This window comes from Paramormyrops kingsleyae, chromosome 7, assembly GCF_048594095.1.
Source record: "Paramormyrops kingsleyae isolate MSU_618 chromosome 7, PKINGS_0.4, whole genome shotgun sequence".
In the NCBI taxonomy this organism is placed as follows: Eukaryota; Metazoa; Chordata; class Actinopteri; order Osteoglossiformes; family Mormyridae; genus Paramormyrops; species Paramormyrops kingsleyae.
Window position 1 is genome coordinate 3,657,744 of NC_132803.1, and position 14,865 is coordinate 3,672,608.

Sequence of the window (14,865 nt, forward strand, 5' to 3'; positions counted from 1 at the left end):
TCGCAAGCCCAGACACTGAGACTCCTTGCTCAGTCTCTCGAAAGCCCTGATCAGAGCTTCCACTGACTCAGCGAAGATCACAGCATTGTCGGCAAAGCCAAGATCAGTGAACCTTTCGTCACCAACAGATACCTCACAGCCGCTGGACCCCACAACCTGGCCCAACACCCAGTCCATGCAAGCATTGAACAGAGTAAGAGTAAGAACACATCCTTGATGAACCCCAGAATCAACTGGGAAGAACGCAGAGTTTCTGCCTCCACTCTGCACAGCACTCATAGTACCAGTGTACAGGCCGGCCATGATGTCCAGCAACTTTGGGGGGATCCTGCAAAGTCTCAGGATGTCCTACAGGGCAACTCGATCAACTGAGTCGAATATTTTATGAAAACTGATGAAGGCTGCAAAGAAATTCTGCTGATATTCACATTTCTACTCGACGACAACCCTCACTGCCAGGATGCAGTCGATGGAAGACTTCTTAGACATATAACCAGACTGCTCTGGGTGCTGGTAGGTGAGCAAGTGATCATGGATCCTATTAAGGATGACCTTAGCAGGCACCTTACCAAGCACTGAGAGCAGTGTTATCCCATTGTAATTGCCGCAGTCCAGGCAATCACCCCTCCCTTTCCAGATAAGGACAAGAAGTCCCATTTTCCAGTCAGCCCGTCTCCCAAATGGAAGCAAAGATTGCTTGCAATACCAGGAGGACAGCCTTCCCACCAGCCTGGAGAAGATCACCCTGGACACCAGACATCCCTGTAGCCTTCCCTCCCCTCAGCTGATTCACCGCCCGTGCAGTTACAGTGGGATTGGGTGGTTTGCGGCTAATCGGAGGATGAGCCTCAACAACTGTGGAGTGAATAACTTGAATACCCCTTTGCCAAATGTTTAATATGTTAATATTTAGTGCAATTTTTGTTAACAGAGTCTGAGAGTTCATTTCAACTATTTTTGGTTGTGTGATTCTATATATGTTTTATTTATTTATGATATTTACATTTTTTTGACATTCAAATTCCAATGTCTCAAAATTCTTAAGAATTACAAGTTCATTGCTCCTTGCCTTATTATGCTATTATATTATCATTATATCAGTGGCATAAAATGGTCTTAAAATGGCAATAATATCATTATTGACATGCCTGTGTGTCTGTTTCCCTGGAACAACAGCTCAGGGCAAGCATGGGCAGATACTCCTGGTGGCCTCAAGCTGGGCTGGTTTTCTTCTCAGGAATAACTGGGGTGGGTGAGGTTTCATCACCCATTCTTTATGTTTCAGGTGGGGCTCAGGGCTGATTCATTCTTCATGTGAAAGCATTACAATTCTATATAGCTAAAGTAATGATTAGTTTACCTATAGGATTCTCACGCAATACACATGAACCACAGAAGTAACCTATGGCACTGCATCATGACATTTTTTTTTAGCAGCCAGCAAAGTCCTACAGCTTTCCGTCTACCCCTAGAAATAAAATTTATGAAACCACACCTAAAACTAATTTCAGATGCGAATAAAATCATATAAAAACTACATTAAAAAATCAAGACGTTAATAATACTGATGCAAAAACATACACAGATATATGATGTTGCAGTACAAACATATTTTGTTTTAGTTTGTAGCCATTGGGGAGTTTTTTTAACCCTGTAGCGAGGAATCATACTGTATAAATGCCAGTATTTCTGGACTTTTTCAGGTCAACCATTCTACATATCTGTTACCTCTATTCATTATCATTCTGATTATAGAGGGTATGAAAGCTGTTTAGGCCTATATACAATCTTTGGTCTGACTATTTTCTGACTTCCTTGATACCTTTCCACTGGTTCAATGAATGATCAAGGTTAGCAAGCATCACTGAATGGAGCCTCCACGTAATAATTTTCAAGGGTTTCGAGAAAAGGTCAGGGAAGAAACTGTAAATGGGACATCTCAAACAAAGCAACAACAATTCAAAGGCAAACAGCTCAGTTGGGGCGGCATGGTGGTGCAGTGGTTAGCGCTGTTGCCTCACAGCAAGAAGGTCCTGGGTTCGATCCCCGGGTCACCCAGAGTGCCTTTCTGTGTGGAGTTTGCATGTTCTCCCCATGCATGTGTGGGTTTCCTCCCACAGTCCAAAGACATGCAGCTTAGGTTAACTGGCTACTCTAAATTGCTCATAGGTGTGGCTGTTTGTCTGTGTTGGCCCTGTGGTGGACTGGTAACCTGGCCAGGGAGTACCCTGCCTCTCACCCAATGATGCTGGGATTGGCACCATATATTACTTCAGAGCAAGCATCCATTTAAACTGCACCCCCAAAGGTATAGAGACATCAGTTTCCCTCCCTTTTCACTCTGGGACATAACTTTGGATCCAATAAATGAAGAACGTGGGAATTTGTGTGATGACTTTGTTCATTAAAATTTCCCGTAACTCGGCTATGAGGTGGGGGGTGATGAGCATGTATCATCACCACAGCGGCATGAGAGATTTGCACTAGTAACCACCTGGTACCAGGTGCATTATAACTACCTACAACTTGGCTGAGGGGTGGATGTGATGAGCATGTTTTAGCATGTGAGGGTCACAGCTCTGCAGCCTGTGCTTTATAAGCAGACATGCAGTCTGAGCGGAAAGCTGCCTTTTGTTGATTAAAGTCTTTTCCTATTATAATCAGTAGGTGAATATAATTATTGTGAGTCTTTTGATTTAGATTTTAATTGCTTCTGTGCGGTGAAAAGTGCTACAAATAGTGCTGTATTTACTGCAACCTGAGATATTTCTACGTCATTTTTTCTAGCTATTGTTTTTCCATTTTTTTGTGGTCACTGTCCTGTCTGTAAAATGTGCCATGACTCGTTTATGTGGCTCTGTTCTTCTTTAAGAATGTAAAAGAGAAAAAAAGGGGGTGGGGGGTGGTACACACTGAGACAAAATATAGGGGGTCTGCAGCTCCCACAAACAGGGTCTAGAGCAGGGGTCAACACTGTGGAAAATTCTGAGGAACATTTTGATCAATATGTAGTTTAAACACATGGTGTTTAAAAACAGTTACTGTTTTATCGTGGTTAAGGTATAGTATTTATGGCATTTTTTGAGTAATGTCAGATGTGATCAGATGAGCTAAACTGTCCAGGATTTTAAATCAATTGCTGAGAGATGAAGGAACAACAGATGACAGCAGCAGTGACCCCCCAGCCCAACGCTCATCATACAGCCTCCTGATCCACTCAGTTTCTCTAAACCTGTGGCCCTCAACCACCAGTCCCCGGAATGGTACTGGCCCGTGGATCATTTGGTACCAGGCCACAAAGAAAGAATAAAAAACTTAACGTTTTTATTTTATTTTATTTCCATTTCATTGACTGCCAGAATCTGCAGGGTGCTTTATTTTTATAGATGACCAGATCGTCTCCCCATCCCCCATCTGTGCATCTTTCACACAGGAGAGAGGGTGTTGGATCTAAAGATTCACCCACAACCTGCATCATCGTGGCAGGTGGTATGTGACTCAGTGAGTCTATGTCTGTGATCAGAGGGTCACTGGTTCAAATCCAATGGTTGACAGAGTGATGTCACCATTGGGCCCCTGAGCAAGGCCCTGAACCCCAGTTGCTCCAGGTACTGGCTCATCCTACTTTGGGCAAAAGCGCCTGTTGAATAAATGTAAATGCAGAAAACCACAGGAGATGAAGCTGAAGATGCGCTTAGAGAATTGCTACTAAATGACGCAACATAGAAGCAGTACAAGGCTGTGAAAGTAGGTTTTGATAAACTCAAAGAATGTAATCTACGAGCAGGTGACATTTAATCAATTTCAACCTTCTACAGTTTGGGATTCCCTCAGCCCTCAACACTTTCAGCATAGAATGGTGACCGAAATGACTGCAAGCTGGAAGCTGAGGGGTGTCCTTTGGATGACATCCTCATCTGGAGGGGATCATCATAATTATCAAGAATAGCATTATCTCCAGTTATATGCCACACTGGGATATGTGCAGACGGCTGACGTCACACTCAACCTGGAGAAGCGCATACTCAACCTGGAGATTTTAAGGCATCCCAAGAAGAAGGAACCTAGTCGGACAATAAGGTATACTGTATAACTCTGAAATTTTTCCTTTAAGAGCAGTAGAGTTTAATAATTGGTCCTCTATTTCGCACAGCTCAAGATGGACTTTGTTCTCCCTTAATGAAGAATCCAAGAAATGTCTGATCTGTAGAAATGTAAAGGAATCTCAGTTTGAAAGACCATATGCCAAAGAGATATCTTCAAAAGATTTCAAAGTTACTTAGACAAACAAATCTGAGAAATTAACAAGACCCTTAGACATCCAACCCATCAGCCAAAAACCTCTGAACTGAGAAGGAAGATCTGGGTTGAGAGCAATTGAAGACTATAATGAGACTGAATTTGAGATTTTAAAAAATTTCTTTACATCTCTCCAAGTCAGTAATGTATTATAAATAACTGGATTGTTAAGAACCGACTTAATCTGACTGAAGTTATCAATGAAAGGAAGAGATTTAAGTAATCTTGCCGTTATAGCTGAGGCCTCCAATCCTTAAAGCCATAAAGAAGTTTGTCTGTCCAAGAACCAAGTTATCATGTTTTTTATCTGAACTGACTAATAATAAAACTGCAAATTCGGTAAAGAAACACCACCACGGCGACCGCGAGGCCGGAGCAGGAGGGGACCTCGGAAGGGGCGAAGAGGCAGGTGGAGGAGGCGAGGAGGAAGTCGGAGGGGGCACCAGGGGAGGCGAGGAGGAAGTCGGAGGGGACTCTGGCGAAGGCAAGGAGGGAGGGGAAGCCACAGCAGGCAAAGGCGCCATCCACTGACGAGCCAGAGTGGGGGGACCCGCAGGTGACCGACGAGGCATCGGAGGTGTAGGCCTACGATGTGATCTACTTAGATTTACAGAAGGCTTTTGATGTTGTCCCCCACAAACGGCTCTTGCTATAGCTCAAAGCTGCAGGGATTTTAGGAACTGTAGCAGCTTGGATCGAAAACTGGCTAACTGACAGGAAGCAGCGAGTAGTTATTAGAGGCACAATGTCACAGTGGGTCTGCGTACATAGTGGGGTACCGCAGGGTTCAATTTTAGGACCAGTATTGTTCCTAATTTACATTAATGATATTGACAATACATTTACATTTACATTTACATCATTTGGCAGACGCCCTTAGCCAGAGCGACTTACATAAGTGCTTTAAGACTCCACAATGAATTTTCCCGATACTAGCTCAATAAAACCAAGGCTATGAATACCATCGATCTAATACTCTGTTGGAAAAGTGCTTTTTTTTTTTTTTTTTTTTTTTTTAAGGAATGCCAGAAAGTATAATGCCAGAAGTGCTAATTCAGGTATTTCTGGAAAAGGTGTGTTTTAAGTCGTCTTTTGAAGACATTCAGTGACTCAGCTGTTCGGACATCTAGGGGGAGTTCATTCCACCAACTTGGTGCCAGAACAGAGAAGAGCCGGGAGGTGTGTTTTCCTTGTGCCTTGAGGGGTGGTGGGACCAGTCGAGCAGTGCTGGAAGATCGGAGAGATCGTGGTGCAGTGCGGGGTGTGATGAGGTCTTTTAAGTAAGATGGAGCCAGATCATTTTTGGCTTTGTATGCGAGCATCAGTGTTTTGAATCTGATGCGGGCAGCCACAGGAAGCCAGTGTAGGGAGCGTAGCAAAGGAGTGGTGTGGGAGAACTTGGGGAGGTTGAAAACAAGTCGAGCAGCTGCATTCTGAATCAGTTGGAGGGGACGAATGACGCTCAGTGGTAAACCCGCTAGGAGCGAGTTGCAGTAGTCAAGGTGGGAGATGACGGCGGGACTGAACGAGTATCTGGGTAGCCTGTGTGGAAAGAAATGGACGTATCCTTCTGATATTAAACAGGAGAAACCGACAAGAGCGGGAAACGTTGCCGATATGAGAGGAAAAGGACAGACGATTGTCCATGGTAACCCCAAGGTTGCGAGCAGAAACCGAAGGACGGATCAGGGAGTTGTCGAGGGAGATCGCAAGGTCCAGGAGGGGGGATGAGTCAGCGGGGATGTACAGCAGTTCCGTTTTACTAGGGTTGAGTTTCAGTTGGTGAGCGGTCATCCAAGATGAGATATCAGCTAGACATGCAGATATCTTAGTGGAGACATGAGTGTCTGAAGGAGGGAAGGAGAGGATGAGTTGAGTGTCATCTGCATAGCAGTGGTAAGAGAAGCCATGAGAGGATATGACCTCACCAAGAGATTTGGTATAGAGGGTGAACAGGAGTGGGCCAAGAACTGAGCCCTGAGGGACGCCAGTGAAGAGACTACGTGGGGTAGATGTGAGTCCTTTCCATGTCACTCTGTATGATCGGCCTTCGAGGTAGGATGCAAGCCATTGCCAAGCCAAACCACCAATGCCAAGACTCCTAAGGATGGATAGGAGAGTATTGTGGTTAACCGTGTCAAATGCTGCGAGTCAAGGGAGCTGATGTTACATTCATATAATTCCTTGGTAAGACCCCACCTAGAATATTGTGTGCAGGTTTGGTCACCATACCTTAAGAAGGACATTGCTGCCTTAGAAAAGGCGCAACGGAGGGCTACGAGAATGATTCCTGGTCTTAGAGGAATGTCTTATGAGGAGAGGTTAGCTGAGCTGAATCTGTTTAGCTTTGAGCAAAGGAGACTAAGGGGGGACATGATCCAGGTCTATAAGATTCTAACAGGTCTGGATGCTGTTCAGCCAAATGGCTATTTCAATATTAGTTTAAATACTAGAACTCGTGGCCATAAGTGGAACATTTTAAAATGAATTTGAGGAAGCACTTCTTTACACAGTGTGTAGTTAGAGTATGGAATAGTTTTCCTGCTAGTGTAGCGGAAGTTAAAACCCTGGGTTCCTTTAAATCAGAGCTAGATAAGATTTTAACAACTCTGAGTTATTAGTTAAGTTCTCCCCAAACGAGCTTGATGGGCCGAATGGCCTCCTCTCGTTTGTAAATTTCTTATGTTCTTAAACAATTTGGTCCCCAGGGCCGCTTTTAGCTGTAGTTTTGTTCGGCTATAACGGACATACAGGCTCTGCCTACAAGGCGTGTGGCGTGCCGGTGATATCCGCGCAGATACGTAGTCGGGATTATTAATAGTCACAGATCTGCTCAGGTAAAGTTGGATTACTACATGTACAATATAATAATCTGTACCACAAGTGTGTCTGCTGGGGTGTGGCATGAGTAAATGGTGTCTTGTAGTTGTGTTCTGGGCATACAGCAACTCTGGATATAATGGACTTTGGATATAACGGACTGTTTTGCCAGGTCCCTTGAAGTCCGTTATAACGGGATTGTACTGTATTTGGTTTGTGTAATTATATTAACCAAATTAGATTTTCTTGAAATTTCCTAAACTTTGGTATGATGTTCTCATAACAGTGTTTCTTTGATGTTCCACATAATGCATTGACTCTATGTTTTGATCTCATAAGACCAAATCTGTATATGTGTCTCAAATTAACAAATTCATAAAAATATTTATACATTGAAAATGGGTTCATATATCAAATTTCCTGGAATTCATAAGAAATATTTGCAAACATGACATAAGCATGACTAGGTGTTCTGTGTGGCCACTCATTCCTACTTAAAGTTTTAATCCCGTTTACATGAAAAGCCCCGCCCATCAGACAAACTAGCAGGCAGTTTAGAATAAAATGTCACTTAAATTGCTTGCTTTTGGGTTATTGGAGAAATCTGCAGGAAAGACAAAGCAAATTCTATAGATGTAGATACCCTGGGCAGCTTCCAATCCCCCAACATCACCAACCAAGTCTCCATGACCACCTAGGACACAATGTGTGTGTTGAGTGACCCACCAAATGTGGTAATTCATTAGTTAATTAGGAACTTGGAATTTCATTCCAAGTCCAGCAGTAAAGCCACTTATTTAGGGTTGAGTCACACCGAAGCAAAGACACCGTCTCCTCCAAAATGACCCAGTCTGCCTGAAACAGGGCAGTGAGAAGTGTAGTAATGATGTTCAAGCTAACAACGTTACTACAAGCCCAGAAATTTCATTCCAAGTTATGTTAATTGTAGAATTACAGTATAGTCCCGTTTTAGCGGACTCGCACATAACGGAATTTCACTTATAACGGACAAACAAGTGAAAATGGTAGATTACCTGGATGCAAATAACATTCTGCCTTTCTGCCTGAAACAGTGCAGTGAGAAGTGAGTGATGGCCGGGTTATCTACTTCCCGGCAAGGTCGCTTTGGCATTTCTCTCGCTGTGTGTTGTCAGTAACCTTAGTGGGTAAAATAACATTATTCTCATATGATCAGATTCTTATATTCAGTGCCAATGATTCACAGCATTATTACTTAATATACTTTTCCTGTGAATCATAATACAGTAATATTGAGCGGGATTTTTTCGACGGTAGTATTTTGTATTATGTCTAATACAGTTGTTGTAGTTTTTGTTTTCTGTAGAACGACGAGGAACCAACGTCTTTCTATCTTCTATATTATATCTCTTTTCTATATTTTTTACTGGGAGTAGTAGTAATGTGTATAGCTAGGATGAATAATTCCAGAAACAGGGTTCAGTTCAGCAACAAGAAAGTCAGTTTTAAGCATTTTATGATTTAAAATTCAACAGTTTTGGTTCATATTACGTGTTTGTTTTTTGATACATTTTAACCAAACATTTTAATTGTTTGGATTTTACTGTTTTATTTGCTAAAATTACTTTTTTGTTCAAATATCTTGTAAACCTATAATATGAGGTTACTCCGTGTTTTTAGCACTGAATGTAGGAAACAGAAAGCAAATGTAAAACAATAAATTACTTGCAAATACTGTTACGATTAACAACTGCTTCCTTACAGTCAAATTAACTATTTTAAGCTGAAAATTCACATGGGAAGTTAAAACAAATAATTCCAGGCTAAGCAATTTACATACTGTTAGAAACTGTTTATTAATAGCTGTTGAATTGTTTGCACAAATGTTTTGTATCTGTTACATTGACATATTGATGACTTTATATAATAAACTATTTTTCTGATAGTAACAGTGTCTTTATTTTACAGTATGTAATTATTTTGGTTATCAGTTTACATGCTGTAAAAGCTATTTCAGTAGTCTAATGTTTGCTGTGATGAAATATACAGCACCGTCATACTGTGATGATAATTACAGTACTGTAATAATTACTGTAAAAACAATTATGGTATTTTACAGGTATTGTGACTAAATTTGCAGTAACAATACTGTGAAATGTATTACAGCAACTTACTAGCTAATTGCTGCCAACCAGTTACTGTACTTTTTACAGTATTCTTTTTACAGTGCATGTATGTCTGCAACATGCTTTTAAATTGGGTGTGAAGAATGAATTTTTCTGAACTGAAAAGGCTGTAACTGAATTCCCCAGGAAGAGAGCCAAGAGTGAATCAAGTTCTGCGTGGATGAGGGTGTTTAATTTCTTACAAAGGGCAGAGGGTGCCATCTAGTGGACACGTTTGGAATCACAGATGTAAGGGACCATGTGTCAGATTAAATTCAATTCACTTTAGACAAGCGTACACTGGGGCGTAGCAAGGACCTCTGGGGCCCCTGAGAAATTTATCTGATGCCTTGGGCCCCCCATGTGACCAGAGGAGTCTCCCTTAGTAGATTTTGCTGACTGGGGTCCCCTTCAGCCCCACATCCCCCCTCCCCCCCTTTTTGGCCACAGCCCTGAGTATAGTGAAATAAATCTGTTTAATGTGGGGTCATGGTGCTACAAAAGTAAGAATACAATATCACGGTTACAGTGTAGAGCATCGCAAACAGGGGACACACATACAGTGGCTACCACAGGAATATAATTTCAGAAATGGCATCATGCCATTATATATATATACACTCACCTAAAGGATTATTAGGAACACCTGTTCAATTTCTCATTAATGCAATTATCTAATCAACCAATCACATGGCAGTTGCTTCAATGCATTTAGGGGTGTGGTCCTGGTCAAGACAATCTCCTGAACTCCAAACTGAATGTCAGAATGGGAAAGAAAGGTGATATAAGCAATTTTGAGCGTGGCATGGTTGTTGGTGCCAGACGGGCCGGTCTGAGTATTTCACAATCTGCTCAGTTACTGGGATTTTCACGCACAACCATTTCTAGGGTTTACAAAGAATGGTGTGCAAAGGGAAAAACATCCAGTATGCGGCAGTCCTGTCGGCGAAAATGCTTTGTTGATGCTAGAGGTCAGAGGAGAATGGGCCGACTGATTCAAGCTGATAGAAGAGCAACTTTGACTGAAATAACCACTCGTTACAACCGAGGTATGCAGCAAAGCATTTGTGAAGCCACAACACGCACAACCTTGAGGCGGATGGGCTACAACAGCAGAAGACCCCACCGGGTACCACTCATCTCCACTACAAATAGGAAAAAGAGGCTACAATTTGCACGAGCTCACCAAAATTGGACAGTTGAAGACTGGAAAAATGTTGCCTGGTCTGATGAGTCTCGATTTCTGTTGAGACATTCAAATGGTAGAGTCAGAATTTGGCGTAAACAGAATGAGAACATGGATCCATCATGCCTTGTTACCACTGTGCAGGCTGGTGGTGGTGGTGTAATGGTGTGGGGAATGTTTTCTTGGCACACTTTAGGGCCCTTAGTGCCAATTGGGCATAGTTTAAATGCCACGGCCTACCTGAGCATTGTTTCTGACCATGTCCATCCCTTTATGACCACCATGTACCCATCCTCTGATGGCTACTTCCAGCAGGATAATGCACCATGTCACAAAGCTCGAATCATTTCAGATTGGTTTCTTGAACATGACAATGAGTTCACTGTACTACAATGGCCCCCACAGTCACCAGATCTCAACCCAATAGAGCATCTTTGGGATGTGGTGGAACGGGAGCTTCGTGCCCTGGATGTGCATCCCACAAATCTCCATCAACTGCAAGATGCTATCCTATCAATATGGGCCAACATTTCTAAAGAATGCTTTCAGCACCTTGTTGAGTCAATGCCACGTAGAATTAGGGCAGTTCTGAAGGCGAAAGGGGGTCAAAAACCGTATTAGTATGGTGTTCTTAATAATCCTTTAGGTGAGTGTATATATATATGTCACGATCGCGAGATAGGCGAGCTGAAAAGCAGGCGAATGGAGCCGTGAAGACGGACAAATGGGGTTTATTCACGGAGGGAAGGCTGACAGGAACAAACATCGAAACAATACAATGACGGATCTCGGTAGACTGAGACAAAGACTGAATACAAAAGACAAGCTACGGGTAACGAGCCACAGGTGAGAACAATCAGGGATGAACACGAGGTAACGAGGTGGGCGTGGCACACATTAGGAGCGGACGGAGCGGGGCGTGACATAACCCCCCCCCAAAGGCGCGCACACCGGGAGGAGGCGACGGACGAGACGAGGGGCCCAAAACCTGGAAGACAGAAGCAAAACATCAACGGGACACTGGAAACAGGACAGAGACACGAAACAGAAACAGAGACGAGAAGAAGCACCCGACAAAGCAAAGGAAACGCGGACAAGCAGACAAAGAAGGGAGACACAGAGGGAACACCGACAGGCAGAACAAAAGGGCCAGGAGTGAACGAAGGAACCAGAGGGGGACGAGGAGCAGAGACAGGAGGGACAAAGGGACGAGGAGGAAACAGAGGAGACACAGAGGGCGGAGGAGCAGAGACAGGAGGCAGAAAGGGAAAGGGAGGAGGAACAAGGGGCGCCCGAAGGACCCCAGAAAGGCGACGGGCAGCAGCTGGAGGGGCCGCAGGCGAGAGGGAGAAGGGAGCAGGAGGGAACCACACAGGGGCCGAGGGAACGGGACGAGGGAGAGACGGAGGGAGCAGGAGGGAACACCGCCGAAGGCGGGCAGGAGGGGGAAGCCGCAGCAGGCGACGGCGTAGCCGGAGCCGGCGAAGGCGCCGTCCGACGCCCCGCCAAAGCAGGGGGGCCCGGAGGCGACTGACATGGAGCCGGAGGTGACGCCGAGGACCGGCGCCGAGGCACCGGGAGGGGACCCGAAGGCGACCGCCGACCCCGAGCCGGAGGACCCGCAGGCAGCCACCGAGCCACAGCCAGGGGCCGAACGGGTGAGCCAGGGGGCAGGGCGGGCGGGACCCGGGCCCGACGCCTATGTCCCCGTCCCTTACGGGATATGGATATGGTCCTGGGGAGTGTCGGCCTTGTCGGGGCAAGGGCAAGGGAGTCATGAGGGAGGTCCCCGAGGGTGGAGGTTCGGGCAGAACAGGGGGCGTGGCCGCTGGCAGTGCAGCCGGAGCCGCGGGCTGGACGGGAAAGCCGTGAGGGGGCGCCTCGGCGGGCACCGCCCTCCCGTGGCCAGCAGGGGGCGCCTCGGCAGGCGCCTCGGGCGTGCGGCCAGTAGGGGGCGCCTCAGAGGGCGCTTTGGGCGTACGGCCAGCAGGGGGCGCCACGGGCAGAGTGGCTTGCTCCGCTGTAGGTGGAGGCGAAGCCAGGCCCTCGGGCGGCCCTGGCGGGCGCCACCATCACGCGGCCAGCAGGGGGCGCCGTGGCGGGCGCCGCCATCACGCGGCCAGCAGGGGGCACATCCGCGGCCACCTCGGACAGTGCCGCAGGCAGAGCGGTGGCAGCTGCAGGGACTGCAGGCAGGACAGGCGGGTCAGGCAGGACAGGCGGGTCAGGCGGTGCCGCTGGCAGAACGGCGGCAGCAGCGGGCGGTGTTGCTGGCAGGTCCGGAGCAGGCGAGTCCAGGACAGGCGCGTCCGGAGCAGGCGGGTCCGGAGCAGGTAGATCCGGAACAGGCAGATCCGGAGCTGGTAAGCTTCGGACTGCCCCTTTAAGGGCTTTGGAGACCCGGGGAATAGCGTCTCTCACCGGGCTGATCATCTTACCGGCGATGTGCTCTGGCCGGTAAGGATATGCCTCCAACAGAGGCAGCTTCTCCTGGTGGAAGCTCACCAGGCAGGCAGTGGCGGGGAGGAGAGAGCAGGCTCCCAGGAAGAGCGATGGAGTTTCTTCCTGCTGCTCTCGATCTCTCCCCTGCTTACCTTCCAGATCGATGGCGGCGGAAGTCGGTGCCGGCCCCGATGCCTCGTCCATGCTCCGAGCGATGCGCTCCTCCCGTCGCTCGGTGAGCTGGCGCTGCAGGCGACGGAGGCATTCCCGGGCTTTAGTCAGTGGGTATTCCTGCCCAGCTGGGCGGTCCTTGCCAAGGAGGTCCGTGCCCCGGTTAGCCGGTTAGATTGTTTAAACTGTGGCACTGTTACACAGCTGCTTGGTGGCAATTTTGCAGGGGTGATGCCCTAGAATGGTGGTTCAAGATGTTATTAAGCAAATCACTGTGCACTGGTACGCAGTCATGTTAGAACAGGAAGGGGCCATCCTCAAATTGTTCCCACAAAGTTGAGAAATATCGGTGAATCTGGCACACAAGCAAGTAAACTACAGCAAAACAGCTTACAAGAGTGCTAACCTTAGTGAGGAATTCATGTTGGAGTATCTGATCCAACGTGAGGCGATCACATGGATCCTTCTGGAAAATTACAGAAATTAGCTTCCAGGCTGTTTCAGAGAGGGTCTCTGGCAGACTGTACTGCACCTCCATGACACACCAATAAGTCTCCTTCAAATCCACATCCCAGAAAAGTAATGTACCAAACAGTAGCGTTTACCTGGGCTGAAAGAAAAAAACAAAAAGGTGTTTGTATTTCGGTAATGTCTCGCTATTGCTATATTAGGGCACAGTGCAGACAGTCAAACAGAAGCATGTGGTCTTTATCCATGTGGATGGTTGAATATGGACACATACACGACAACTCAAATACTTCACCTAATAACAGTTAACCATCTGCAGTAGGGGTGCACCGATCGATCGGCGCACCGATCGATCGGCCTCGATCACGTTAATTTGAGGGGATCAGAAATCGACCATATTCCCATGAGATCCACCGATCTTAGTTATATGCTTTTAACTCTTTGGGGTCGAGTATGTCGTCGACGACATCGCGTACTTTTCGCGTACTTTTCGCGTCTATTTCAGTTTATAAATATCTCGCTGAAATCTTAATGTATAATCATGAAAAAAACGCTGGCTAAATCCGTAATCTGTCTTCTTTTCAAAACGTCCATTGTCGGAAGTATTAAAGTTTTTTTAATTAGGTTAAATCGGCAAAAAAGTAAACCATGTCATCTTACTTTGTTTTACCTGCATCGGGGGCGTGTAGTACCGCTCTCACCCGAAGATCGCTATTCACATTCTAAATAGCCGCATTAGCGCGTATTCAAATCGCATTCGCATGGTAATTTGATTAACAGCGCAACGGTGAAACGCGATCCAGATACATCCCCTTCAGCGCCATAAAAGGGGGTTGGGGACGTGGCCAGGTGACAATGGCTCATTCATACACATGAAAGTTGCTACATATTCAATGAAAGGAGCCAGAAATAGTTACATGAGTTAGGTTTTTCTTATTTATTTATCCAAATTAATGTTGCATCTACACCATTTAGTCATCTTCATGTAGCCAAGACTTTGGTGATCAGATATCTGGGATCAAAACAAACTGCCAGCATTGCTTACTATGTACTTTTATAATGTTTCTGCAAGTGTTCCAAACTGCATTTTGCAATGTCTATACTTTGATGTCAAATTTCAAACTTAACAAAAATCTGACATATTTACAATATATATTAAAATAAAGATGAGTGTAATGGCAAAACAAATAAATATATAAGAAATAATTTATTTGCCATGAATTAAGTGTGATGAAATGTGTGATCATGCCCCAGTCAGTGAAAGTGTGTTTCCTACCCCTAGGCCCCAGAGGGTTAAATCAGCCTTTTCTCCCATTGCCGAGAGAGGTGCAGTGC